General features: G+C 41.4%; 1 long non-coding RNA gene across 2 annotated transcripts; it reads right to left on the minus strand.

Annotated features, from left to right (window-relative positions):
• Positions 1 to 1,508: 1,508 nt before the first annotated feature.
• Positions 1,509 to 15,319, minus strand: LOC117502751. Of its 2 annotated transcripts, none has more exons than XR_004558398.1 (3): positions 15,114 to 15,319; positions 2,640 to 2,643; positions 1,509 to 1,520 (listed from the first exon to the last, which is right to left on the minus strand). It is a non-coding gene; the product is annotated as an uncharacterized LOC117502751 (long non-coding RNA). The 2 variants fall into 2 exon arrangements; XR_004558397.1 differs by lacking the exons at positions 1,509 to 1,520; positions 2,640 to 2,643 and adding exons at positions 1,759 to 1,769; positions 14,660 to 14,666.
• Positions 15,320 to 16,307: the final 988 nt, after the last annotated feature.

Genomic DNA, 16,307 nt, shown 5'->3' on the forward strand with positions numbered 1-16,307 from the left:
CCCTCAGACTGCAATCCCCTGATCTGTTAAAAAACATATTTTTAATATTTGCTGGAAGTAAATTGTTTATTGCTTTATACACGATTTGTACTGTTTGAAAATGAACCAAGTCTGTGAATTTTAAGAATTTGGATTGTAAAAATAGTGGATTTGTATGATCTCTATAGCCAGTATTATGAATAATTCTTATAGCTCTTTTCTGCATTACTGATAGTGATTGTGTTGTACCTTTATAAGTATTACCCCATACCTCTGCACAGTACTGTAAATATGGTAAAACCAGTGAGCAGTAAAGAATGCGGAGTGAGTTGTGGTCCAGAATATGTTTTGTTTTGTTTAGAACTGAAATGCTTCTTGACAGTTTACTTTGTATATGTTTTATATGAGTCTTCCAGTTTATCGTATCATCTATTATCACCCCCAGAAACTTATTTTCATGTACCCTTTCAATATCTACCCCCTCGACTTGTAACTGAACCTGTATGTCTGTATTACAATAGCCAAATAACATGTATTTTGTTTTACTTTAATGATAATTTGTTTCTGTCAAACCATATTTTCAATTTTCCCATTTCTATACTGATCCTCCTCAGTAACTCCTGCAAATCCCCCCCAGAACAAAAAATGCTTGTGTCATCTGCAAATAATACTAATTTTAATATTTTGGAAACATTGACAATATCATTTATATAAATTAGAAACAGTTTTGGACCCAATACTGACCCCTGTGGGACGCCACAAGCATTGTCCAAGCATGATGATGTATATTCCCCCAACTTCACAAACTGTTTTCTGTTACTTAAGTAGCTTCTCACCCAGTGCAACACCAACCCCCTAATCCCATACTGTTCAAGTTTACTGATTAATATGTCATGATTGATTGTATCAAAAGCCTTTTTAAGATCTATAAATATTCCAACTGAATGTAATTTGTGGTCTATGGCGTTTGTAATCTCCTCAACTGATTCTATTAATGCAAGTGATGTTGAACTATGTGCTCTGAATCCATATTGACTATCAGTAAGTAATTTATGTTTATTTATGAATTTGTCTAATCTATTATTGAATAACTTTTCTAATAATTTGGAAAATTGTGGAAGCAAAGAAACAGGTCTATAATTTGTGAAGTGGTGTCTATCCCCAGTCTTATACAGCGGCACAACCTTAGCTATTTTCATTTGATTGGGAAATTTACCGGTTTGAAATGATAAGTTACAGATGTATGTTAATGGTTCTACAATCCATTCAATGACCTGTTTTACCACCACCATATCAATTTCATTTAAATCGGTAGATGTTTTATATTTACAATTATTCACAATGTCTATAATTTCTTTTCCATCCACTGCTGTGAGGAACATTGAACAGGGATTTCTTTCTATGAGATTATTATCCCAATCCTCAGGTTGGGAATTGGGAATTTTTTCTGCCAAGCTTGGTCCAATATTTACAAAAAAATTATTAAAACCGTTGACTACCTCATCCTTATTTTCCTTCTTGACATTATTATCAATGAAATACTGAGGGTAACTCTGTTTTTTATTACCATTTTTGATAATGCTATTTAATATATCCCATATTCCTTTAATATTGTTTTTGTTATTATATGTTACTATAATATTCCTTCCTACATACCCGTATAATATTAGTTAATCTATTTTGTATTTCTTATATCTATTTTCTGCCTCTTTAGTCTAAGAGCTAGTAGCGTAGCTACTAGCTCTTAGCCGATTTAGCATGGCGGCTTCTCCTGTCTCTCCCACACTTTTCTGCTCTGGGTGTGAAATGTTTAGTTATTCCTCGGCCTCCTTTAGCAGTAATGGTACTTGTAATAAGTGTAGCTTATTCGTAGCTTTGGAGGCCAGGCTGGGCGAATTGGAGACTCGGCTCCGCACCGTGGAAAATTCTACAGCTAGCCAGGCCCCTGTAGTCGGTGCGGACCAAGGTAGCTTAGCCGCCGTTAGTTCCCCCCTGGCAGATCCCGAGCAGGCTGACTGGGTGACTGTGAGGAGGAAGCGTAGTTCTAAACAGAAGCCCCGTGTACACCGCCAACCCGTTCACATTTCTAACCGTTTTTCCCCACTCGACGACACACCCGCCGAGGATCAAACTCTGGTTATTGGCGACTCTATTTTGAGAAATGTGAAGTTAGCGACACCAGCAACCATAGTCAATTGTCTTCCGGGGGCCAGAGCAGGCGACATTGAAGGAAATTTGAAACTGCTGGCTAAGGCTAAGTGTAAATTTGGTAAGATTGTAATTCACGTCGGCAGTAATGACACCCGGTTACGCCAATCGGAGGTCACTAAAATTAACATTAAATCGGTGTGTAACTTTGCAAAAACAATGTCGGACTCTGTAGTTTTCTCTGGGCCCCTCCCCAATCGGACCGGGAGTGACATGTTTAGCCGCCTGTTCTCCTTGAATTGCTGGCTGTCTGAGTGGTGTCCAAAAAATGAGGTGGGCTTCATAGATAATTGGCAAAGCTTCTGGGGAAAACCTGGTCTTGTTAGGAGAGACGGCATCCATCCCACTTTGGATGGAGCAGCTCTCATTTCTAGAAATCTGGCCAATTTTCTTAAATCCTCCAAACCGTGACTATCCAGGGTTGGGACCAGGAAGCAGAGTTGTAGTCTTACACACCTCTCTGCAGTTTCTCTAGTCTTGTCCATCCAAATTGGAAGTCCCAAAAACCAGTTTTATTTGTTATTATCTATCATCCACCTGGTCGTTACTGTGAGTTTCTCTGTGAATTTTCAGACCTTTTGACTTAGTGCTTAGCTCAGATAAGATAATTATAGTGGGCGATTTTAACATCCACACAGATGCTGAGAATGACAGCCTCAACACTGCATTTAATCTATTATTAGACTCTATTGGCTTTGCTCAAAAAGTAAATGAGTCCACCCACCACTTTAATCATATCTTAGATCTTGTTCTGACTTATGGTATGGAAATAGAAGACTTAACAGTATTCCCTGAAAACTCCCTTCTGTCTGATCATTTCTTAATAACATTTACATTTACTCTGATGGACTACCCAGCAGTGGGGAATAAGTTTCATTACACTAGAAGTCTTTCAGAAAGCGCTGTAACTAGGTTTAAGGATATGATTCCTTCTTTATGTTCTCTAATGCCATATACCAACACAGTGCAGAGTAGCTACCTAAACTCTGTAAGGGAGATAGAGTATCTCGTCAATAGTTTTACATCCTCATTGAAGACAACTTTGGATGCTGTAGCTCCTCTGAAAAAGAGAGCTTTAAATCAGAAGTGCCTGACTCCGTGGTATAACTCACAAACTCGCAGCTTAAAGCAGATAACCCGTAAGTTGGAGAGGAAATGGCGTCTCACTAATTTAGAAGATCTTCACTTAGCCTGGAAAAAGAGTCTGTTGCTCTATAAAAAAGCCCTCCGTAAAGCTAGGACATCTTTCTACTCATCACTAATTGAAGAAAATAAGAACCCCAGGTTTCTTTTCAGCACTGTAGCCAGGCTGACAAAGAGTCAGAGCTCTATTGAGCTGAGTATTCCATTAACTTTAACTAGTAATGACTTCATGACTTTCTTTGCTAACAAAATTTTAACTATTAGAGAAAAAATTACTCATAACCATCCCAAAGACGTATCGTTATCTTTGGCTGCTTTCAGTGATGCCGGTATTTGGTTAGACTCTTTCTCTCCGATTGTTCTGAGTTATTTTCATTAGTTACTTCATCCAAACCATCAACATGTTTATTAGACCCCATTCCTACCAGGCTGCTCAAGGAAGCTCTACCATTATTTAATGCTTCGATCTTAAATATGATCAATCTATCTTTGTTAGTTGGCTATGTACCACAGGCTTTTAAGGTGGCAGTAATTAAACCATTACTTAAAAAGCCATCACTTGACCCAGCTATCTTAGCTAATTATAGGCCAATCTCCAACCTTCCTTTTCTCTCAAAAATTCTTGAAAGGGTAGTTGTAAAACAGCTAACTGATCATCTGCAGAGGAATGGTCTATTTGAAGAGTTTCAGTCAGGTTTTAGAATTCATCATAGTACAGAAACAGCATTAGTGAAGGTTACAAATGATCTTCTTATGGCCTCGGACAGTGGACTCGTCTCTGTGCTTGTTCTGTTGGACCTCAGTGCTGCTTTTGATACTGTTGACCATAAAATTTTATTACAGAGATTAGAGCATGCCATAGGTATTAAAGGCACTGCGCTGCGGTGGTTTGAATCATATTTGTCTAATAGATTACAATTTGTTCATGTAAATGGGGAATCTTCTTCACAGACTAAAGTTAATTATGGAGTTCCACAAGGTTCTGTGCTAGGACCAATTTTATTCACTTTATACATGCTTCCCTTAGGCAGTATTATTAGACGGTATTGCTTAAATTTTCATTGTTATGCAGATGATACCCAGCTTTATCTATCCATGAAGCCAGAGGACACACACCAATTAGCTAAACTGCAGGATTGTCTTACAGACATAAAGACATGGATGACCTCTAATTTCCTGCTTTTAAACTCAGATAAAACTGAAGTTATTGTACTTGGCCCCACAAATCTTAGAAACATGGTGTCTAACCAGATCCTTACTCTGGATGGCATTACCCTGACCTCTAGTAATACTGTGAGAAATCTTGGAGTCATTTTTGATCAGGATATGTCATTCAAAGCGCATATTAAACAAATATGTAGGACTGCTTTTTTGCATTTACGCAATATCTCTAAAATCAGAAAGGTCTTGTCTCAGAGTGATGCTGAAAAACTAATTTATGCATTTATTTCCTCTAGGCTGGACTATTGTAATTCATTATTATCAGGTTGTCCTAAAAGTTCCCTAAAAAGCCTTCAGTTAATTCAAAATGCTGCAGCTAGAGTACTGACGGGGACTAGAAGGAGAGAGCATATCTCACCCATATTGGCCTCTCTTCATTGGCTTCCTGTTAATTCTAGAATAGAATTTAAAATTCTTCTTCTTACTTATAAGGTTTTGAATAATCAGGTCCCATCTTATCTTAGGGACCTCGTAGTACCATATCACCCCAATAGAGCGCTTTGCTCTCAGACTGCAGGCTTACTTGTAGTTCCTAGGGTTTGTAAGAGTAGAATGGGAGGCAGAGCCTTCAGCTTTCAGGCTCCTCTCCTGTGGAACCAGCTCCCAATTCAGATCAGGGAGACAGACACCCTCTCTACTTTTAAGATTAGGCTTAAAACTTTCCTTTTTGCTAAAGCTTATAGTTAGGGCTGGATCAGGTGACCCTGAACCATCCCTTAGTTATGCTGCTATAGACGTAGACTGCTGGGGGGTTCCCATGATGCACTGTTTCTTTCTCTTTTTGCTCTGTATGCACCACTCTGCATTTAATCATTAGTGATCGATCTCTGCTCCCCTCCACAGCATGTCTTTTTCCTGGTTCTCTCCCTCAGCCCCAACCAGTCCCAGCAGAAGACTGCCCCTCCCTGAGCCTGGTTCTGCTGGAGGTTTCTTCCTGTTAAAAGGGAGTTTTTCCTTCCCACTGTAGCCAAGTGCTTGCTCCCAGGGGGTCGTTTTGACCGTTGGGGTTTTACATAATTATTGTATGGCCTTGCCTTACAATATAAAGCGCCTTGGGGCAACTGTTTGTTGTGATTTGGCGCTATATAAAAAAAATTGATTGATTGATTGATTGATTAAGTTTTATGAATTCTCTATACAGTGTATTTTTCTTATTACATGCATTTCGTAACCCTTTCGTCATCCATGGTCGATGTTGGATTTTTTGTTTTCTGTAGTCTTGTTTAATTGGACAATTTTTATCATATAATGATGTAAATATTTGTAAAAAGTTTCATATGCACTATCAACATCACTTTCACTGTATACCTTTTCCCAGTTTTGCTCCTGTAAATCCTTCTTTAGTGTGTTCATGTTTTCCTCTGTCCGCACTCGCCTGTATTTTATTTTCTCCTCTGGCTGATTCCGCCGATGATTTCTATTATAAACGATGAAAACTGGTAGATGATCACTAATGTCATTGATTAATAATCCACTCACAGTGTTATTCTCAATATCATTGCTGAATATATTATCAATTAAGGTGGCACTATGGGATGTAATTCTGCTTGGCCTGGTGATTTTTGGATATAAACTCATACTGTACATTATACTGATAAATTCATCTGTTATTTTATGCTTATTTGGATTGAGCAGATCAATATTTAAGTCACCACAAATGAACACAGTTTTTTGATTAGTTTTTGAGAACATTTTTCCCATACAGTCAGTGAATGTTTCAATACTAGATCCTGGTGCTCTACATATACAGCTGACTAATACATTTTTGCTTTTTTCTTCACATATTTCAATAGTTATACATTCTAATAAGTTATCAATCACAGCTGTCATATTGTATACTATTTTATAATCCATGTTCTTATCCACATACACAGCCACTCCTCCTCCACTCTTATTCTTTCTGTTTACACAATTAAATTCATATCCATCCAGTTCAAAATCCATTCCTTTATCTTCATTGATCCATGTTTCTGATATAGCAATTATGTTAAATATTTTTTTAAATTGATTTAAATATTCTTTAATGTTGTTAAAGTTTGCATATAAACTTCTGCTGTTGAAATGGATTATTGATAATTTGTTATCCGTTTTAATGATCCGATTAAACTGTTCATCTGTATAATAGCAACAACTGTCATTGATATTTGAGAAGAAATTATTCACAGTGAAGACATCATGATATGGGCATGTTTCTCCTACTATGGTGTTGGGCCTATATATCGCATACCAAGTATCATGGATCAGTCTGGATATGTCAAAATACTTGAAGAGGTCATGTTGCCTTATGCTGAAGAGGACATGCCCTTGAAATGGGTGTTTGAACAAGACAATGACCCCAAGCAAACCAGCAAAATCTTGGTTCCAAACCAACAAAATTAATGCCTCGCAGATGTGAAGAAATCATGAAAAACTGTGGTTATACAACTTAATACTAGTTTAGTGATTCACAGGATTGATAAAAAAGTAGTTTGAACATAACAGTTTTGAGTTTGTAGCGTCAACAGCAGATGCTACTATTATTGTGAACACCCCCTTTTCTACTTTTTTTTACTAATAGCCCAATTTCATAGCCTTAAGAGTGTGCATATCATGAATGCTTGGTCTTGTTGGATTTGTGAGAATCTACTGGTACCTTGTTTCCCATGTAACAATAAGAAATATACTCAAAACCTGGATCAATATTTTTAGTCACACAGCACTAGTATTATTCTGAACGCTACTATATATATATATATATATATATATATATATATATATATATATATATATATATACACACGTGTATGTATGTATGTATGTATGTATGTATGTATGTATGTATGTGTGTGTGTGTGTAGCTAAACACCGACCCCACTAGTGTGGGCGGGGTTTGCAGCATACAATGGTAGAAAATGTATGGAACCAAATTTGCACGGTAAATGGAACGAATAATCCATGTCACGTGACATACAAAGCACCAATCAAATGACAAGGATCTACTCAGCTGTTATTCACTGAAAAAAGAGAATGTTTGAACCAACTTTAAAAAGTGTTACAATTTGTAAAAACCTTAATGAATTAAGTTGTTTGAACTTAAGTTTGCAAGTTAAATCAATTCTAACATACAAACTTAAGTGTGGCTCTGTAGTTTTCCATTGAGTGAGGTGGTGGCTTACGCACAAAGATCTATGTTGGACACATCGAGAGCCACGTGACCCACTGTGGACACACCCACACACAAAATCACAGGACCACACACACTTCAGCCTGTTTATAGTAAGGACACACGTGCAGCATATGCATCGCCCCTCTGATGCAATGCACTGTACATGTGACTATTTGCATTAAAATAATACATTAATGGGATGCTTAGAGCTTAAATGGCCTGTTAATAGAGGAGACAAAGGTAGTGATGATGAAGGGATGTAATTATTGAATTAAAAGTAAGCAATTATCTTTTTAATTATTGCCACCAATCAGTGTTTGGTGACGGTGATGCTGATTGTTAGAAGCCTTGAGAAGGGCAGTAATGAAGGTATGTGGCGTACTTTGTGACTGAGCAGCTCCTCAGAAATATTTAAAGTGTAGCTGTGCTGGTGATGGGTGAATCATCACAGCTCGGCTCTGCCAGCCCCAATACATCACAATCAGTACAAGCTGCATTAATGAGCTCCTTATCAGCATAAACCTACACTGCTGCCATACATAAGCATTTGCACTCTTAACCTGAACACGGCTTGGTCTGGAAGACATTAGAGCCTGTTGGTCTGTTATGGAGTTTTTTTTTTTTTTTTGGTTATTAGTATTTGTCCAACTGCTAGAGTCGAGCAAATGTGTGACTCATTGCTCTTACATCACCAAACCGTGCTACTCTGCGCATATTTCAAGACCAAACTTCAATTTTCCGCGATGTCATGATAACTGCACAAATCACCATCCTCGGGATGTGTACAAAATGTCCCTTTTTAGAGCTCGACGAAAGAAAAAAAAAAAAATACAAAAAACCCCACCCAAAAAGTGTGGAGTGAGATGAGCAAGCATCGCTAGGACTGGCGTATGCCATGGATGCGAAGAGATCCTCCTGAGGAGGCGGAGGGATGGAGGGAGGCAGAGGCACATTGAAGCAGATGCAGAGAAATGTGAGAGGGTGTCAGTGAGACTGGTGATGACGCGCTCATGGCTGCGGAGAGCTGGCGAGGCCGCGGCCCTGGCTCTGACTCACCTCATCCCACAGGGCCTCCTGGTTGACGTCACTCAGCGTGCGCTGTGGCATTTCTCTGCTTCAACTTCTTTGTGAGCAGCAGCCTCACTCGAGCCTTTTCTCACATCACAGACATTCTGAAAAAATATGCATTTGACTAAAGTATCTATGCTGAACACACAACACACGCAAACCTTTGCTCATTGTCGAATGTAAACAACATAAATATATAAAATGGTTATCTTGTTTGCTGTCTTGAAAATAGAATTTAGTGATATTATAAAGCATACTGGCAATGCAGTACATGAAAATGAATGTAAAATAATACAGCCAGCTGGAATGTTCACAGAACAAATAACTATCTATTTCCTGTGTATATTTAGACAAATGGGTACATTTTTCCCCACACTGTGTGAATAATAAAGCAGTTGTTTCTCAGAGATGTCACCCTCGATTACCACAAGAGAAAAGGAGTACATATTTCATTCACAGACAAAAAACACAAACTCCCAAACAGAAGTACACACAGAAACATGTAATTTGTCATGACAAGTCTCCCATGACCTCCAAATTGTTGTTCCTCTATTGTCATTTTGACTTTATTCCACGTAAATGTGGAAGAGCTGGTGTATAAACCATGAGAACTTCTAAATGAAGGGCAGGAGGAGGGGCCACTGCAGCAAATTGTGCACCTTATCTCTGTGGCAACTAATGAGATGTACATCGAGTCCTTTTAGTACAGCACAACAGTATGTAAACATCTGATTTTGGAGAGCTTGGAGATTTATATATATGTATGTTACACACACACACACACACACACACACACACACACACACACACACACACACACACACACACACACACACACACACACACACACACACACACACACACACACACACATAACATACGGAATGTACTGACAGCGCTTCACTTTTTCCACATTTTGTTATTTTACAATCTTATTCCAAAATAGAGTAAATTAATTTTTTCCCTCAAATTCTACTCACAACACCCCATAATGACAACATGATTTTTTTTTAATTTTAGCAAATTTCTTAAAAATAAAAAACTAAGAAATCACATTTACGTAAGTATTCACACCCTTTGTTCACCTGTGGCAGCAATTACAGCCTCAAGTCTTCTTGAATATGATACCACAAGCTCAACGCACTTATCTTTGGGCACTTTTGCTCATTTATCTTTGCAGCACCTCTGAAGCTCCATCATGTTGGATGGGGAGCGTCGGTGCACAGCCATTTTCAGATCTCTCCAGAGATGTTAAATCTGATTCAGGTCTGGGCTGTGGCTGGGCCACTCAAGGACATTCACAGAGTTGTCATGAAGCAACTCCTTTCATATCTTGACTGTGTGCTTCGGGTCATTGTCCTGTTGAAAGATGAGCCAGGAGGTCAAGAACGCTCTGGAGCAGGTCTTCATCCAGGATGTCTCTGTACATTGCTGCATTCATCTTTCCCTCAATCCTGACTAGTCTCCCAGTTCCTGCCGCTGAAAAACATCCCCACAGCTTGCTGCCGCCACAACCATGCTTCACTGTAGGGATGGTGCTTGGTTTCCTCCAAACATGGTGCTTGGCTTTCAAGCCATAGAGTTCAATCTTTATCTCATCAGACCAGAGAATTATGTTTCTTATGGTCTGAGAGTCCTTCAGGTACCTTTTGGCAAACTCCAGGTGGGCTCCCATGTGCCTTTTACTAAGGAGTGGCTTCCGTCTGGCCACTCTACCATACAGGTCTGATTGGTGGCTTGCTGCAGAGATGGTTGTCCTAGAAGGTTCTCCTCTCAACACAGAGGAATACTGGAGCTCTGGAGACCATCATGTTCTTGGTCATCTCCCTGACTAAGGCCCTTCTCCCCTGATTGCTCAGTTTAGATGGGCAGCCAACTCTAGGAAGAGTCCTGGTGGATTCAAACTTCTTCCATTTACAGATGACGGAGGTCACTGTGCTTATTGAGACTTTCAAAGCAGCAGAAATGCTTCTGTGCGCTTCCCCAGATTTGTGCCTTTAAACAATCCTGTCTCGGATGTCTACAGACAATTCCTTTGACTTCTTGGTTTGTGTTCTGGTATGCACTTTCAACTGTGGGACCTTATATGTAGACAGTTGTGTGCCTTTCCAAATCATGTTGAGTCAACTGATTTTATCCCAGATGGACTCCAATTAAGCTGCAGAAACATCTCAAGGATGATCAGGAGAAACAGTATGCAACTGAGCTCAATTTTTAGCTTAATGGCAAAGGCTGTTAACACTTATGTACTTGTGATTTCTTGAGTGAAGCTCTGTTAATACTTCCAAATGCACTGTGTGTATACGTATATATATAGTAAGTCTTTTTGGTTGCTCCTTTGTTTTCACTTGGGGTCGCCACAGCAAATCCGAGGTCGGTGTGTGTGTGTGTGTGTGTGTGTGTGTGTGTGTGTGTGTGTGTGTGTGTGTGTGTGTGTGTGTGTATATGTATATGCTGCCAGGGGATTAATTGGGACAGTTAGAAAGCTTAGGTCCTCTACCAGAGGCCTGGGAGTTTGAAGGTTCTGCCCAGTATTTTAGCTGTTCCTAGACTGCACTCTCCTGGACAGAGACCTCTTGATGTTGTGCCTGGAATCCGCTGGAGCCATCTTCCTATTTGGGAGTTACAACTCCTACTACTTCTATTACCAGTGAGACCACTGTGAACTTTACCTTGCACATCTGCTCCAATTGTTCTTCTAGCCTCTGGTACATCTCAATTTTCCTGTTCTCCTTTCTGATGTTGCTGCCAACTGAGATTGCAACATCGATCACAACTGCAGTCTTCCTTCCCTTGTCAATCACCGCTGTGTCTGGTTGGTTGGCCAACAATTGCTTGTCTTTCTGGAATTTGAAGTCCCACAGTAAGTTAACCCTGTCATTCTCAACCACCTTTGGTGGTGTCTCCCATTGGGACGTGACAACTTCTATGTGGTATGTGGTACAGATGTTCCTCTACATTATTCTTGACACTTGATTGTGCCTTTTATGCTGTCCCAGCTTTCATCTTGCATCCTGCTGCTATGCACTGAAATGTCTCTGGGGCACATTTGCACAGCCTGCAACTTGGCCCCTGTCAGCTGTGGTAGACACCTGCCTTTATGGATCTGTTTCTTAGGGCTTGTTCTTGTGCATGTTGCGAAAGTGTAGTGACACGGACCCACAACAGGGGGCGCAAATGAATGGTCAATAGATGAGCCAAAAAGTAACAGTTTAATGTTGTGAAGGTGCACAACAAATATACAGACAATCTCAGAATTTGATAACAGTCAATCCACAAAGGTGACGTGTGGGCAGGCTCGAGGATAGAAGACGTCTGTCCTGAGAAGAGCCGGAACCACACGATTTCCGCCGCCACCGAACCTGGTGAATACTGGAGCCGCCAAGTCCCAAATTCCCAGGTGATCACCGTCCCCGACTGTCGGATCTGGTATTGCTGGCGAAGAGCAAAAACAGTCAAGTGTGGGTGTGTGTACACCCCGTAACAACAACGGTGGGAATGCCACCTCCACCTCTAATACACACTCGTGCAGCGTCTGTGTAACCACTTATCTGACGGGACGTAGGACGAAACAGTCGCGACCCACGCCGGTCCTCTGATAAGACAGCTGCAACACAATCAATCAATACAGGCAGAGAAAGTTACTTCCATAGAAGTACGATATCTCGGCGATGAGGTGGAGATGACGTCTGGGTTTTATGGCGTGAGATGATGAAGAATGAGTGACAGCTGTCAGGAAATAATGAGTGACAGCTGTCACTCCCGGCTGCGTCTGTGGCGGCAGCGCCCTCTCGTGCCTGAAGCCCGCACTTCAGGCAGGGCGCCCTCTGGTGGTGGGCCAGCAGTACCTCCTCTTCTGGCGGCCCACACAACAGTGCATCCATGATCAGAGCCTCTGTGCTGTCTGTTTGTCTGGCCTTTTCTAGCCAATGGTAGGACTTCTTGATGTCAGCCACTTCCTCTATCTGTCAATGGTACATTACATGGAGGGTCTTGATCTTTCATGATGCTTCCTCCTCCTGTTCCTGATCACTGTCTGTCTTCAGCTCTCTGAGGCATTCTTGTAACAGCTGATCTCAGGGGGCGGTCATTCTGGTGTATTCAAGGATGCTCTGCGATTCATCCTGGATTCTGTCTCTAACACAGACTAGCCCTTGCACTTCCTCTTTCCGTTGCTCATAGACCCTCAGGGTGCAAGACCTTGGTTGGAGACCTCCGTGCATTTGTGAACTGTCATGTCTTGACATCAGTGGCATCTTTCTCCTCCTGTGGCCAACTTATTATTCCAGGTGGGTATCTGATGACAGGTAGGATGTAGTATGTACTGATGTCTCGGATATTATTTTAACTGTTGAGCGGGCTTCCTAGCACCTGGCTTACAATTTGGAGGTATTTGACAGTGGCTGACTTTCTTGAATCTGAATCGTGATTCCTGTTGGCTTGTGGCTGCTGTATGTCCACTATTCTGCCTTCTGGCAACAACATCCCCTCAGTCCGGATCACCTTCCCTCTCTTTGACACCATTTGGCCACACTTATCCAGTCTGAATGACATCCCAGTATCCTCACTGTAGATAATGGTGAGGTGAATCAGTGAGTCAATGCCTCACTCACTCTTGGCGTACAGCCTGATGTCATCCATGTACAGGACGTGGCTGATGGTTACTCCACTCCTGAATCAATATCCATATCCGCTATTTATGATGAGTTGGCTGAGGGGGAACATCAACGAGGACAGTGCATCATTTTGGTATATTCTGTACTTGATGGTGAGTTGTGTGATTGTCTTGGAGTTCCTAATGAAGGCTATTATTGCACTGTGGGCGTGGTATAATGCCAAGCACTCCAGTATTCGTGTGTGTACGTGTTTTCAGAAAAAAAGATGGGACTGTATGGAAAGTGCAAATTAAAAAAACAATGATTCTTTGATTTACTTCGACATCTGTTTCATTGCAGACAGTATGATCCCAAGATATTTCATGTTTTGAGTGGTCAGTGCCATTCCATTTGTGATAACCATCCATTCCTGTATTTCAGGTCTGTGACACATTCCAAAAAAATTGGGAGTTGTTTAGGGCTGGCAGTAAGTCCCTTCGGCTGCTCCCTTGTTTGCACTAGGGGTCGCCACAGCAAATCCAAGGTGGATCTGCATGTTCAATTAGCACAGGTTTTACCCTGGATGCCCTTCCTGACGCAACTCCACATTACATGGAGAAATGTGGCAGGGGTGGGATTTGAACCCGGAGCCTTCTGAACTGAAACCAAGCGCATTAACCACTTGGCCAACAATGAGGTAAAAAACACACACATAGCTGCACTACACCCTGGGGTCAATGTGTGTGTTAGGCATATACCAAGTTTGGTGACAGTTGGGCAGGTACACCTAAAATAATCTCTGCTCACAACATTTTTACAAAGTCCACTCCAGTAACATTGATCTTTGACCTTTTAACAACTAAATCAAAAGGTTTTTGGTGTCATTATGCATTTATGATGAAATAATGCTGAATTTATGTGAAAATGATTGTTGTACAAGAGCTTCAGATGTCTGTCGCTGAGACAGAAGATGACTGGAGTGCAGTTTTAAGCAGAAACGAGGTGATAATCAGTGAACTGCGGCTAATGACGCACGCAAAGTGAAGGCAGGGCGGACCGATTTTGAGGGGGAACCGTTCGGTCGGCGACACCGGATCGTCATGGTGAAGGAAGAGCTGAGCCAGAACGTGAGACTCTGAATTTACGATTAAATTTATGCTCCTTTCCTCATCTATGGTCATGAACTTTGGGTAATGACCGAAAGAATAAGGTCTTTGCATCGAAAGGAGCCAGCTGAGGTGGTTCAGGCATTATGGTGAGGATGCCCCCGTTTGTCTCCCTAGGGAGGTTTTCCAGGCACGTCCAACCTTTAACGAGCCTCAGCAAAGATGCAGGACAAGTTGGAGGGATTATATATCCCAGCTGTTTTGGGAATGAATGCCTTGGGATACTCCAGGAAGAGTTGGAGGACTTAGCCAGGGAAAGAGAAGTGTGGGATAAGCTGCCAGCCCAGTCGCTAATAAGTCACAGAAAATGAATGAATGAATGAATGAATGAATGAATGGACTTTAAAACCTTTATGTTTAAGTAACCCCAACACAGTCTTTTCAGTAAAATGTTTTCATCAGTGATGTTGAATGTTGTACTTAAATCCAAGGATATCCAGATTTTTACACATAAGGGTATGCTGTGTTTGTGTTTCACAATAAAATCATTTCAGTAATGTGCTGTTGGCTAATGCCATATTTAGATTTGCCAAACAAAATGTATTGGTGATGATGGGGTATAATGCAGTTTACCAAGGGCTGATTCACTGTGTAACACGATTTTTGTTCCTGGCAAATAAGTGTCTTTTTCCAACTACATTTATTGCAAAACAGTAGAAAAAGCCCATTTTTCATGCCAAACTTTGTTTTCTTGGGCTGCACAGCAATGTTATCCCCTCAAAACAGCTACTTCTGACAATTTTCTGACTTTTTCACAATAAAACTAAAATACGGAACATAACTGCAGCAAGGTTTATTTTCAAACATTTGAAAACAAACGAGTTCGAGTTGAACAGGATATAGTGGAGAGCTGCGTGTCGTCACTAGAGAGCTGCGTGTCGTCAGAGCGAGCTGCAAAAAGTTTGTACCTGAGTTTTCAGAGGTGGTGTTTGTAGTTGCCATCTGCCACGCCGGTGTTTGCCAACCCGGACAGTGGGAATACCACCTCAACCGGCAACTTAGTCCCGCGACTGGACGGCAACAACGTCCGAGGCCCGCCCAACGTGGTGAATTCACTGAGGCCGCGCGCTGTGTCATTAAAGCCGCGCGTCACGAGTGCCGCTTCCCTGAGGCCTCGTGCAGCCACCGCGGATCCATCAGCGCGGAAACACCGAGGCTGCGCGGCACCAGCGCAGTTCAGATCCATCCCGGTGACAAACAACGCAGGCTGTTAACATCGGCGATCGTCAAGCTGCCCATAAGCCGACCATGGGGCCTAAGAAGGTTCTGACAGCGGAGGAAGGTGACGATATTAAAAAATCTCTGGACTTTCTATCAGAGGAGATTTCTGTTGTGAAGCAGCAACAGAAATCAATCATGGATCTGGTGGAGGAGGTGAAGGCATTACGGCTCCAGAACGCTGAGAAAGACCGGCGTCTGGTGCAGCTGGAAAATAGAGTGGCTGAATTGGAGCAGTACACCAGAATCAACGACGTCATCATCACAGGTCTTCACATCAAACCACGGTCCTATGCACGGGCGGTAACAGATGAGAGCGGAGGGGAGCCCAGTGAACAGGAGGTCAGCTCTGTGGAAAAACAGGTTGCTGATTTCCTCCTATCTAAAGGTATAGAAATGGATTTAAATAACATTGAAGCGTGCCACCCTCTGCCCCGGAGAAATGACGGTGATAAACGAACCGTCATCATGAGATTCATCAACAGAAAACACAAAACAGCACTGTTAAAACAAGGAAGAAAACTGAAAGAGACAAACGTATTCATCAATGAACATCTCACCAAA

The sequence above is a fragment of the Thalassophryne amazonica genome, chromosome 2, assembly GCF_902500255.1.
Source record: "Thalassophryne amazonica chromosome 2, fThaAma1.1, whole genome shotgun sequence".
NCBI classification, from domain to species: Eukaryota; Metazoa; Chordata; class Actinopteri; order Batrachoidiformes; family Batrachoididae; genus Thalassophryne; species Thalassophryne amazonica.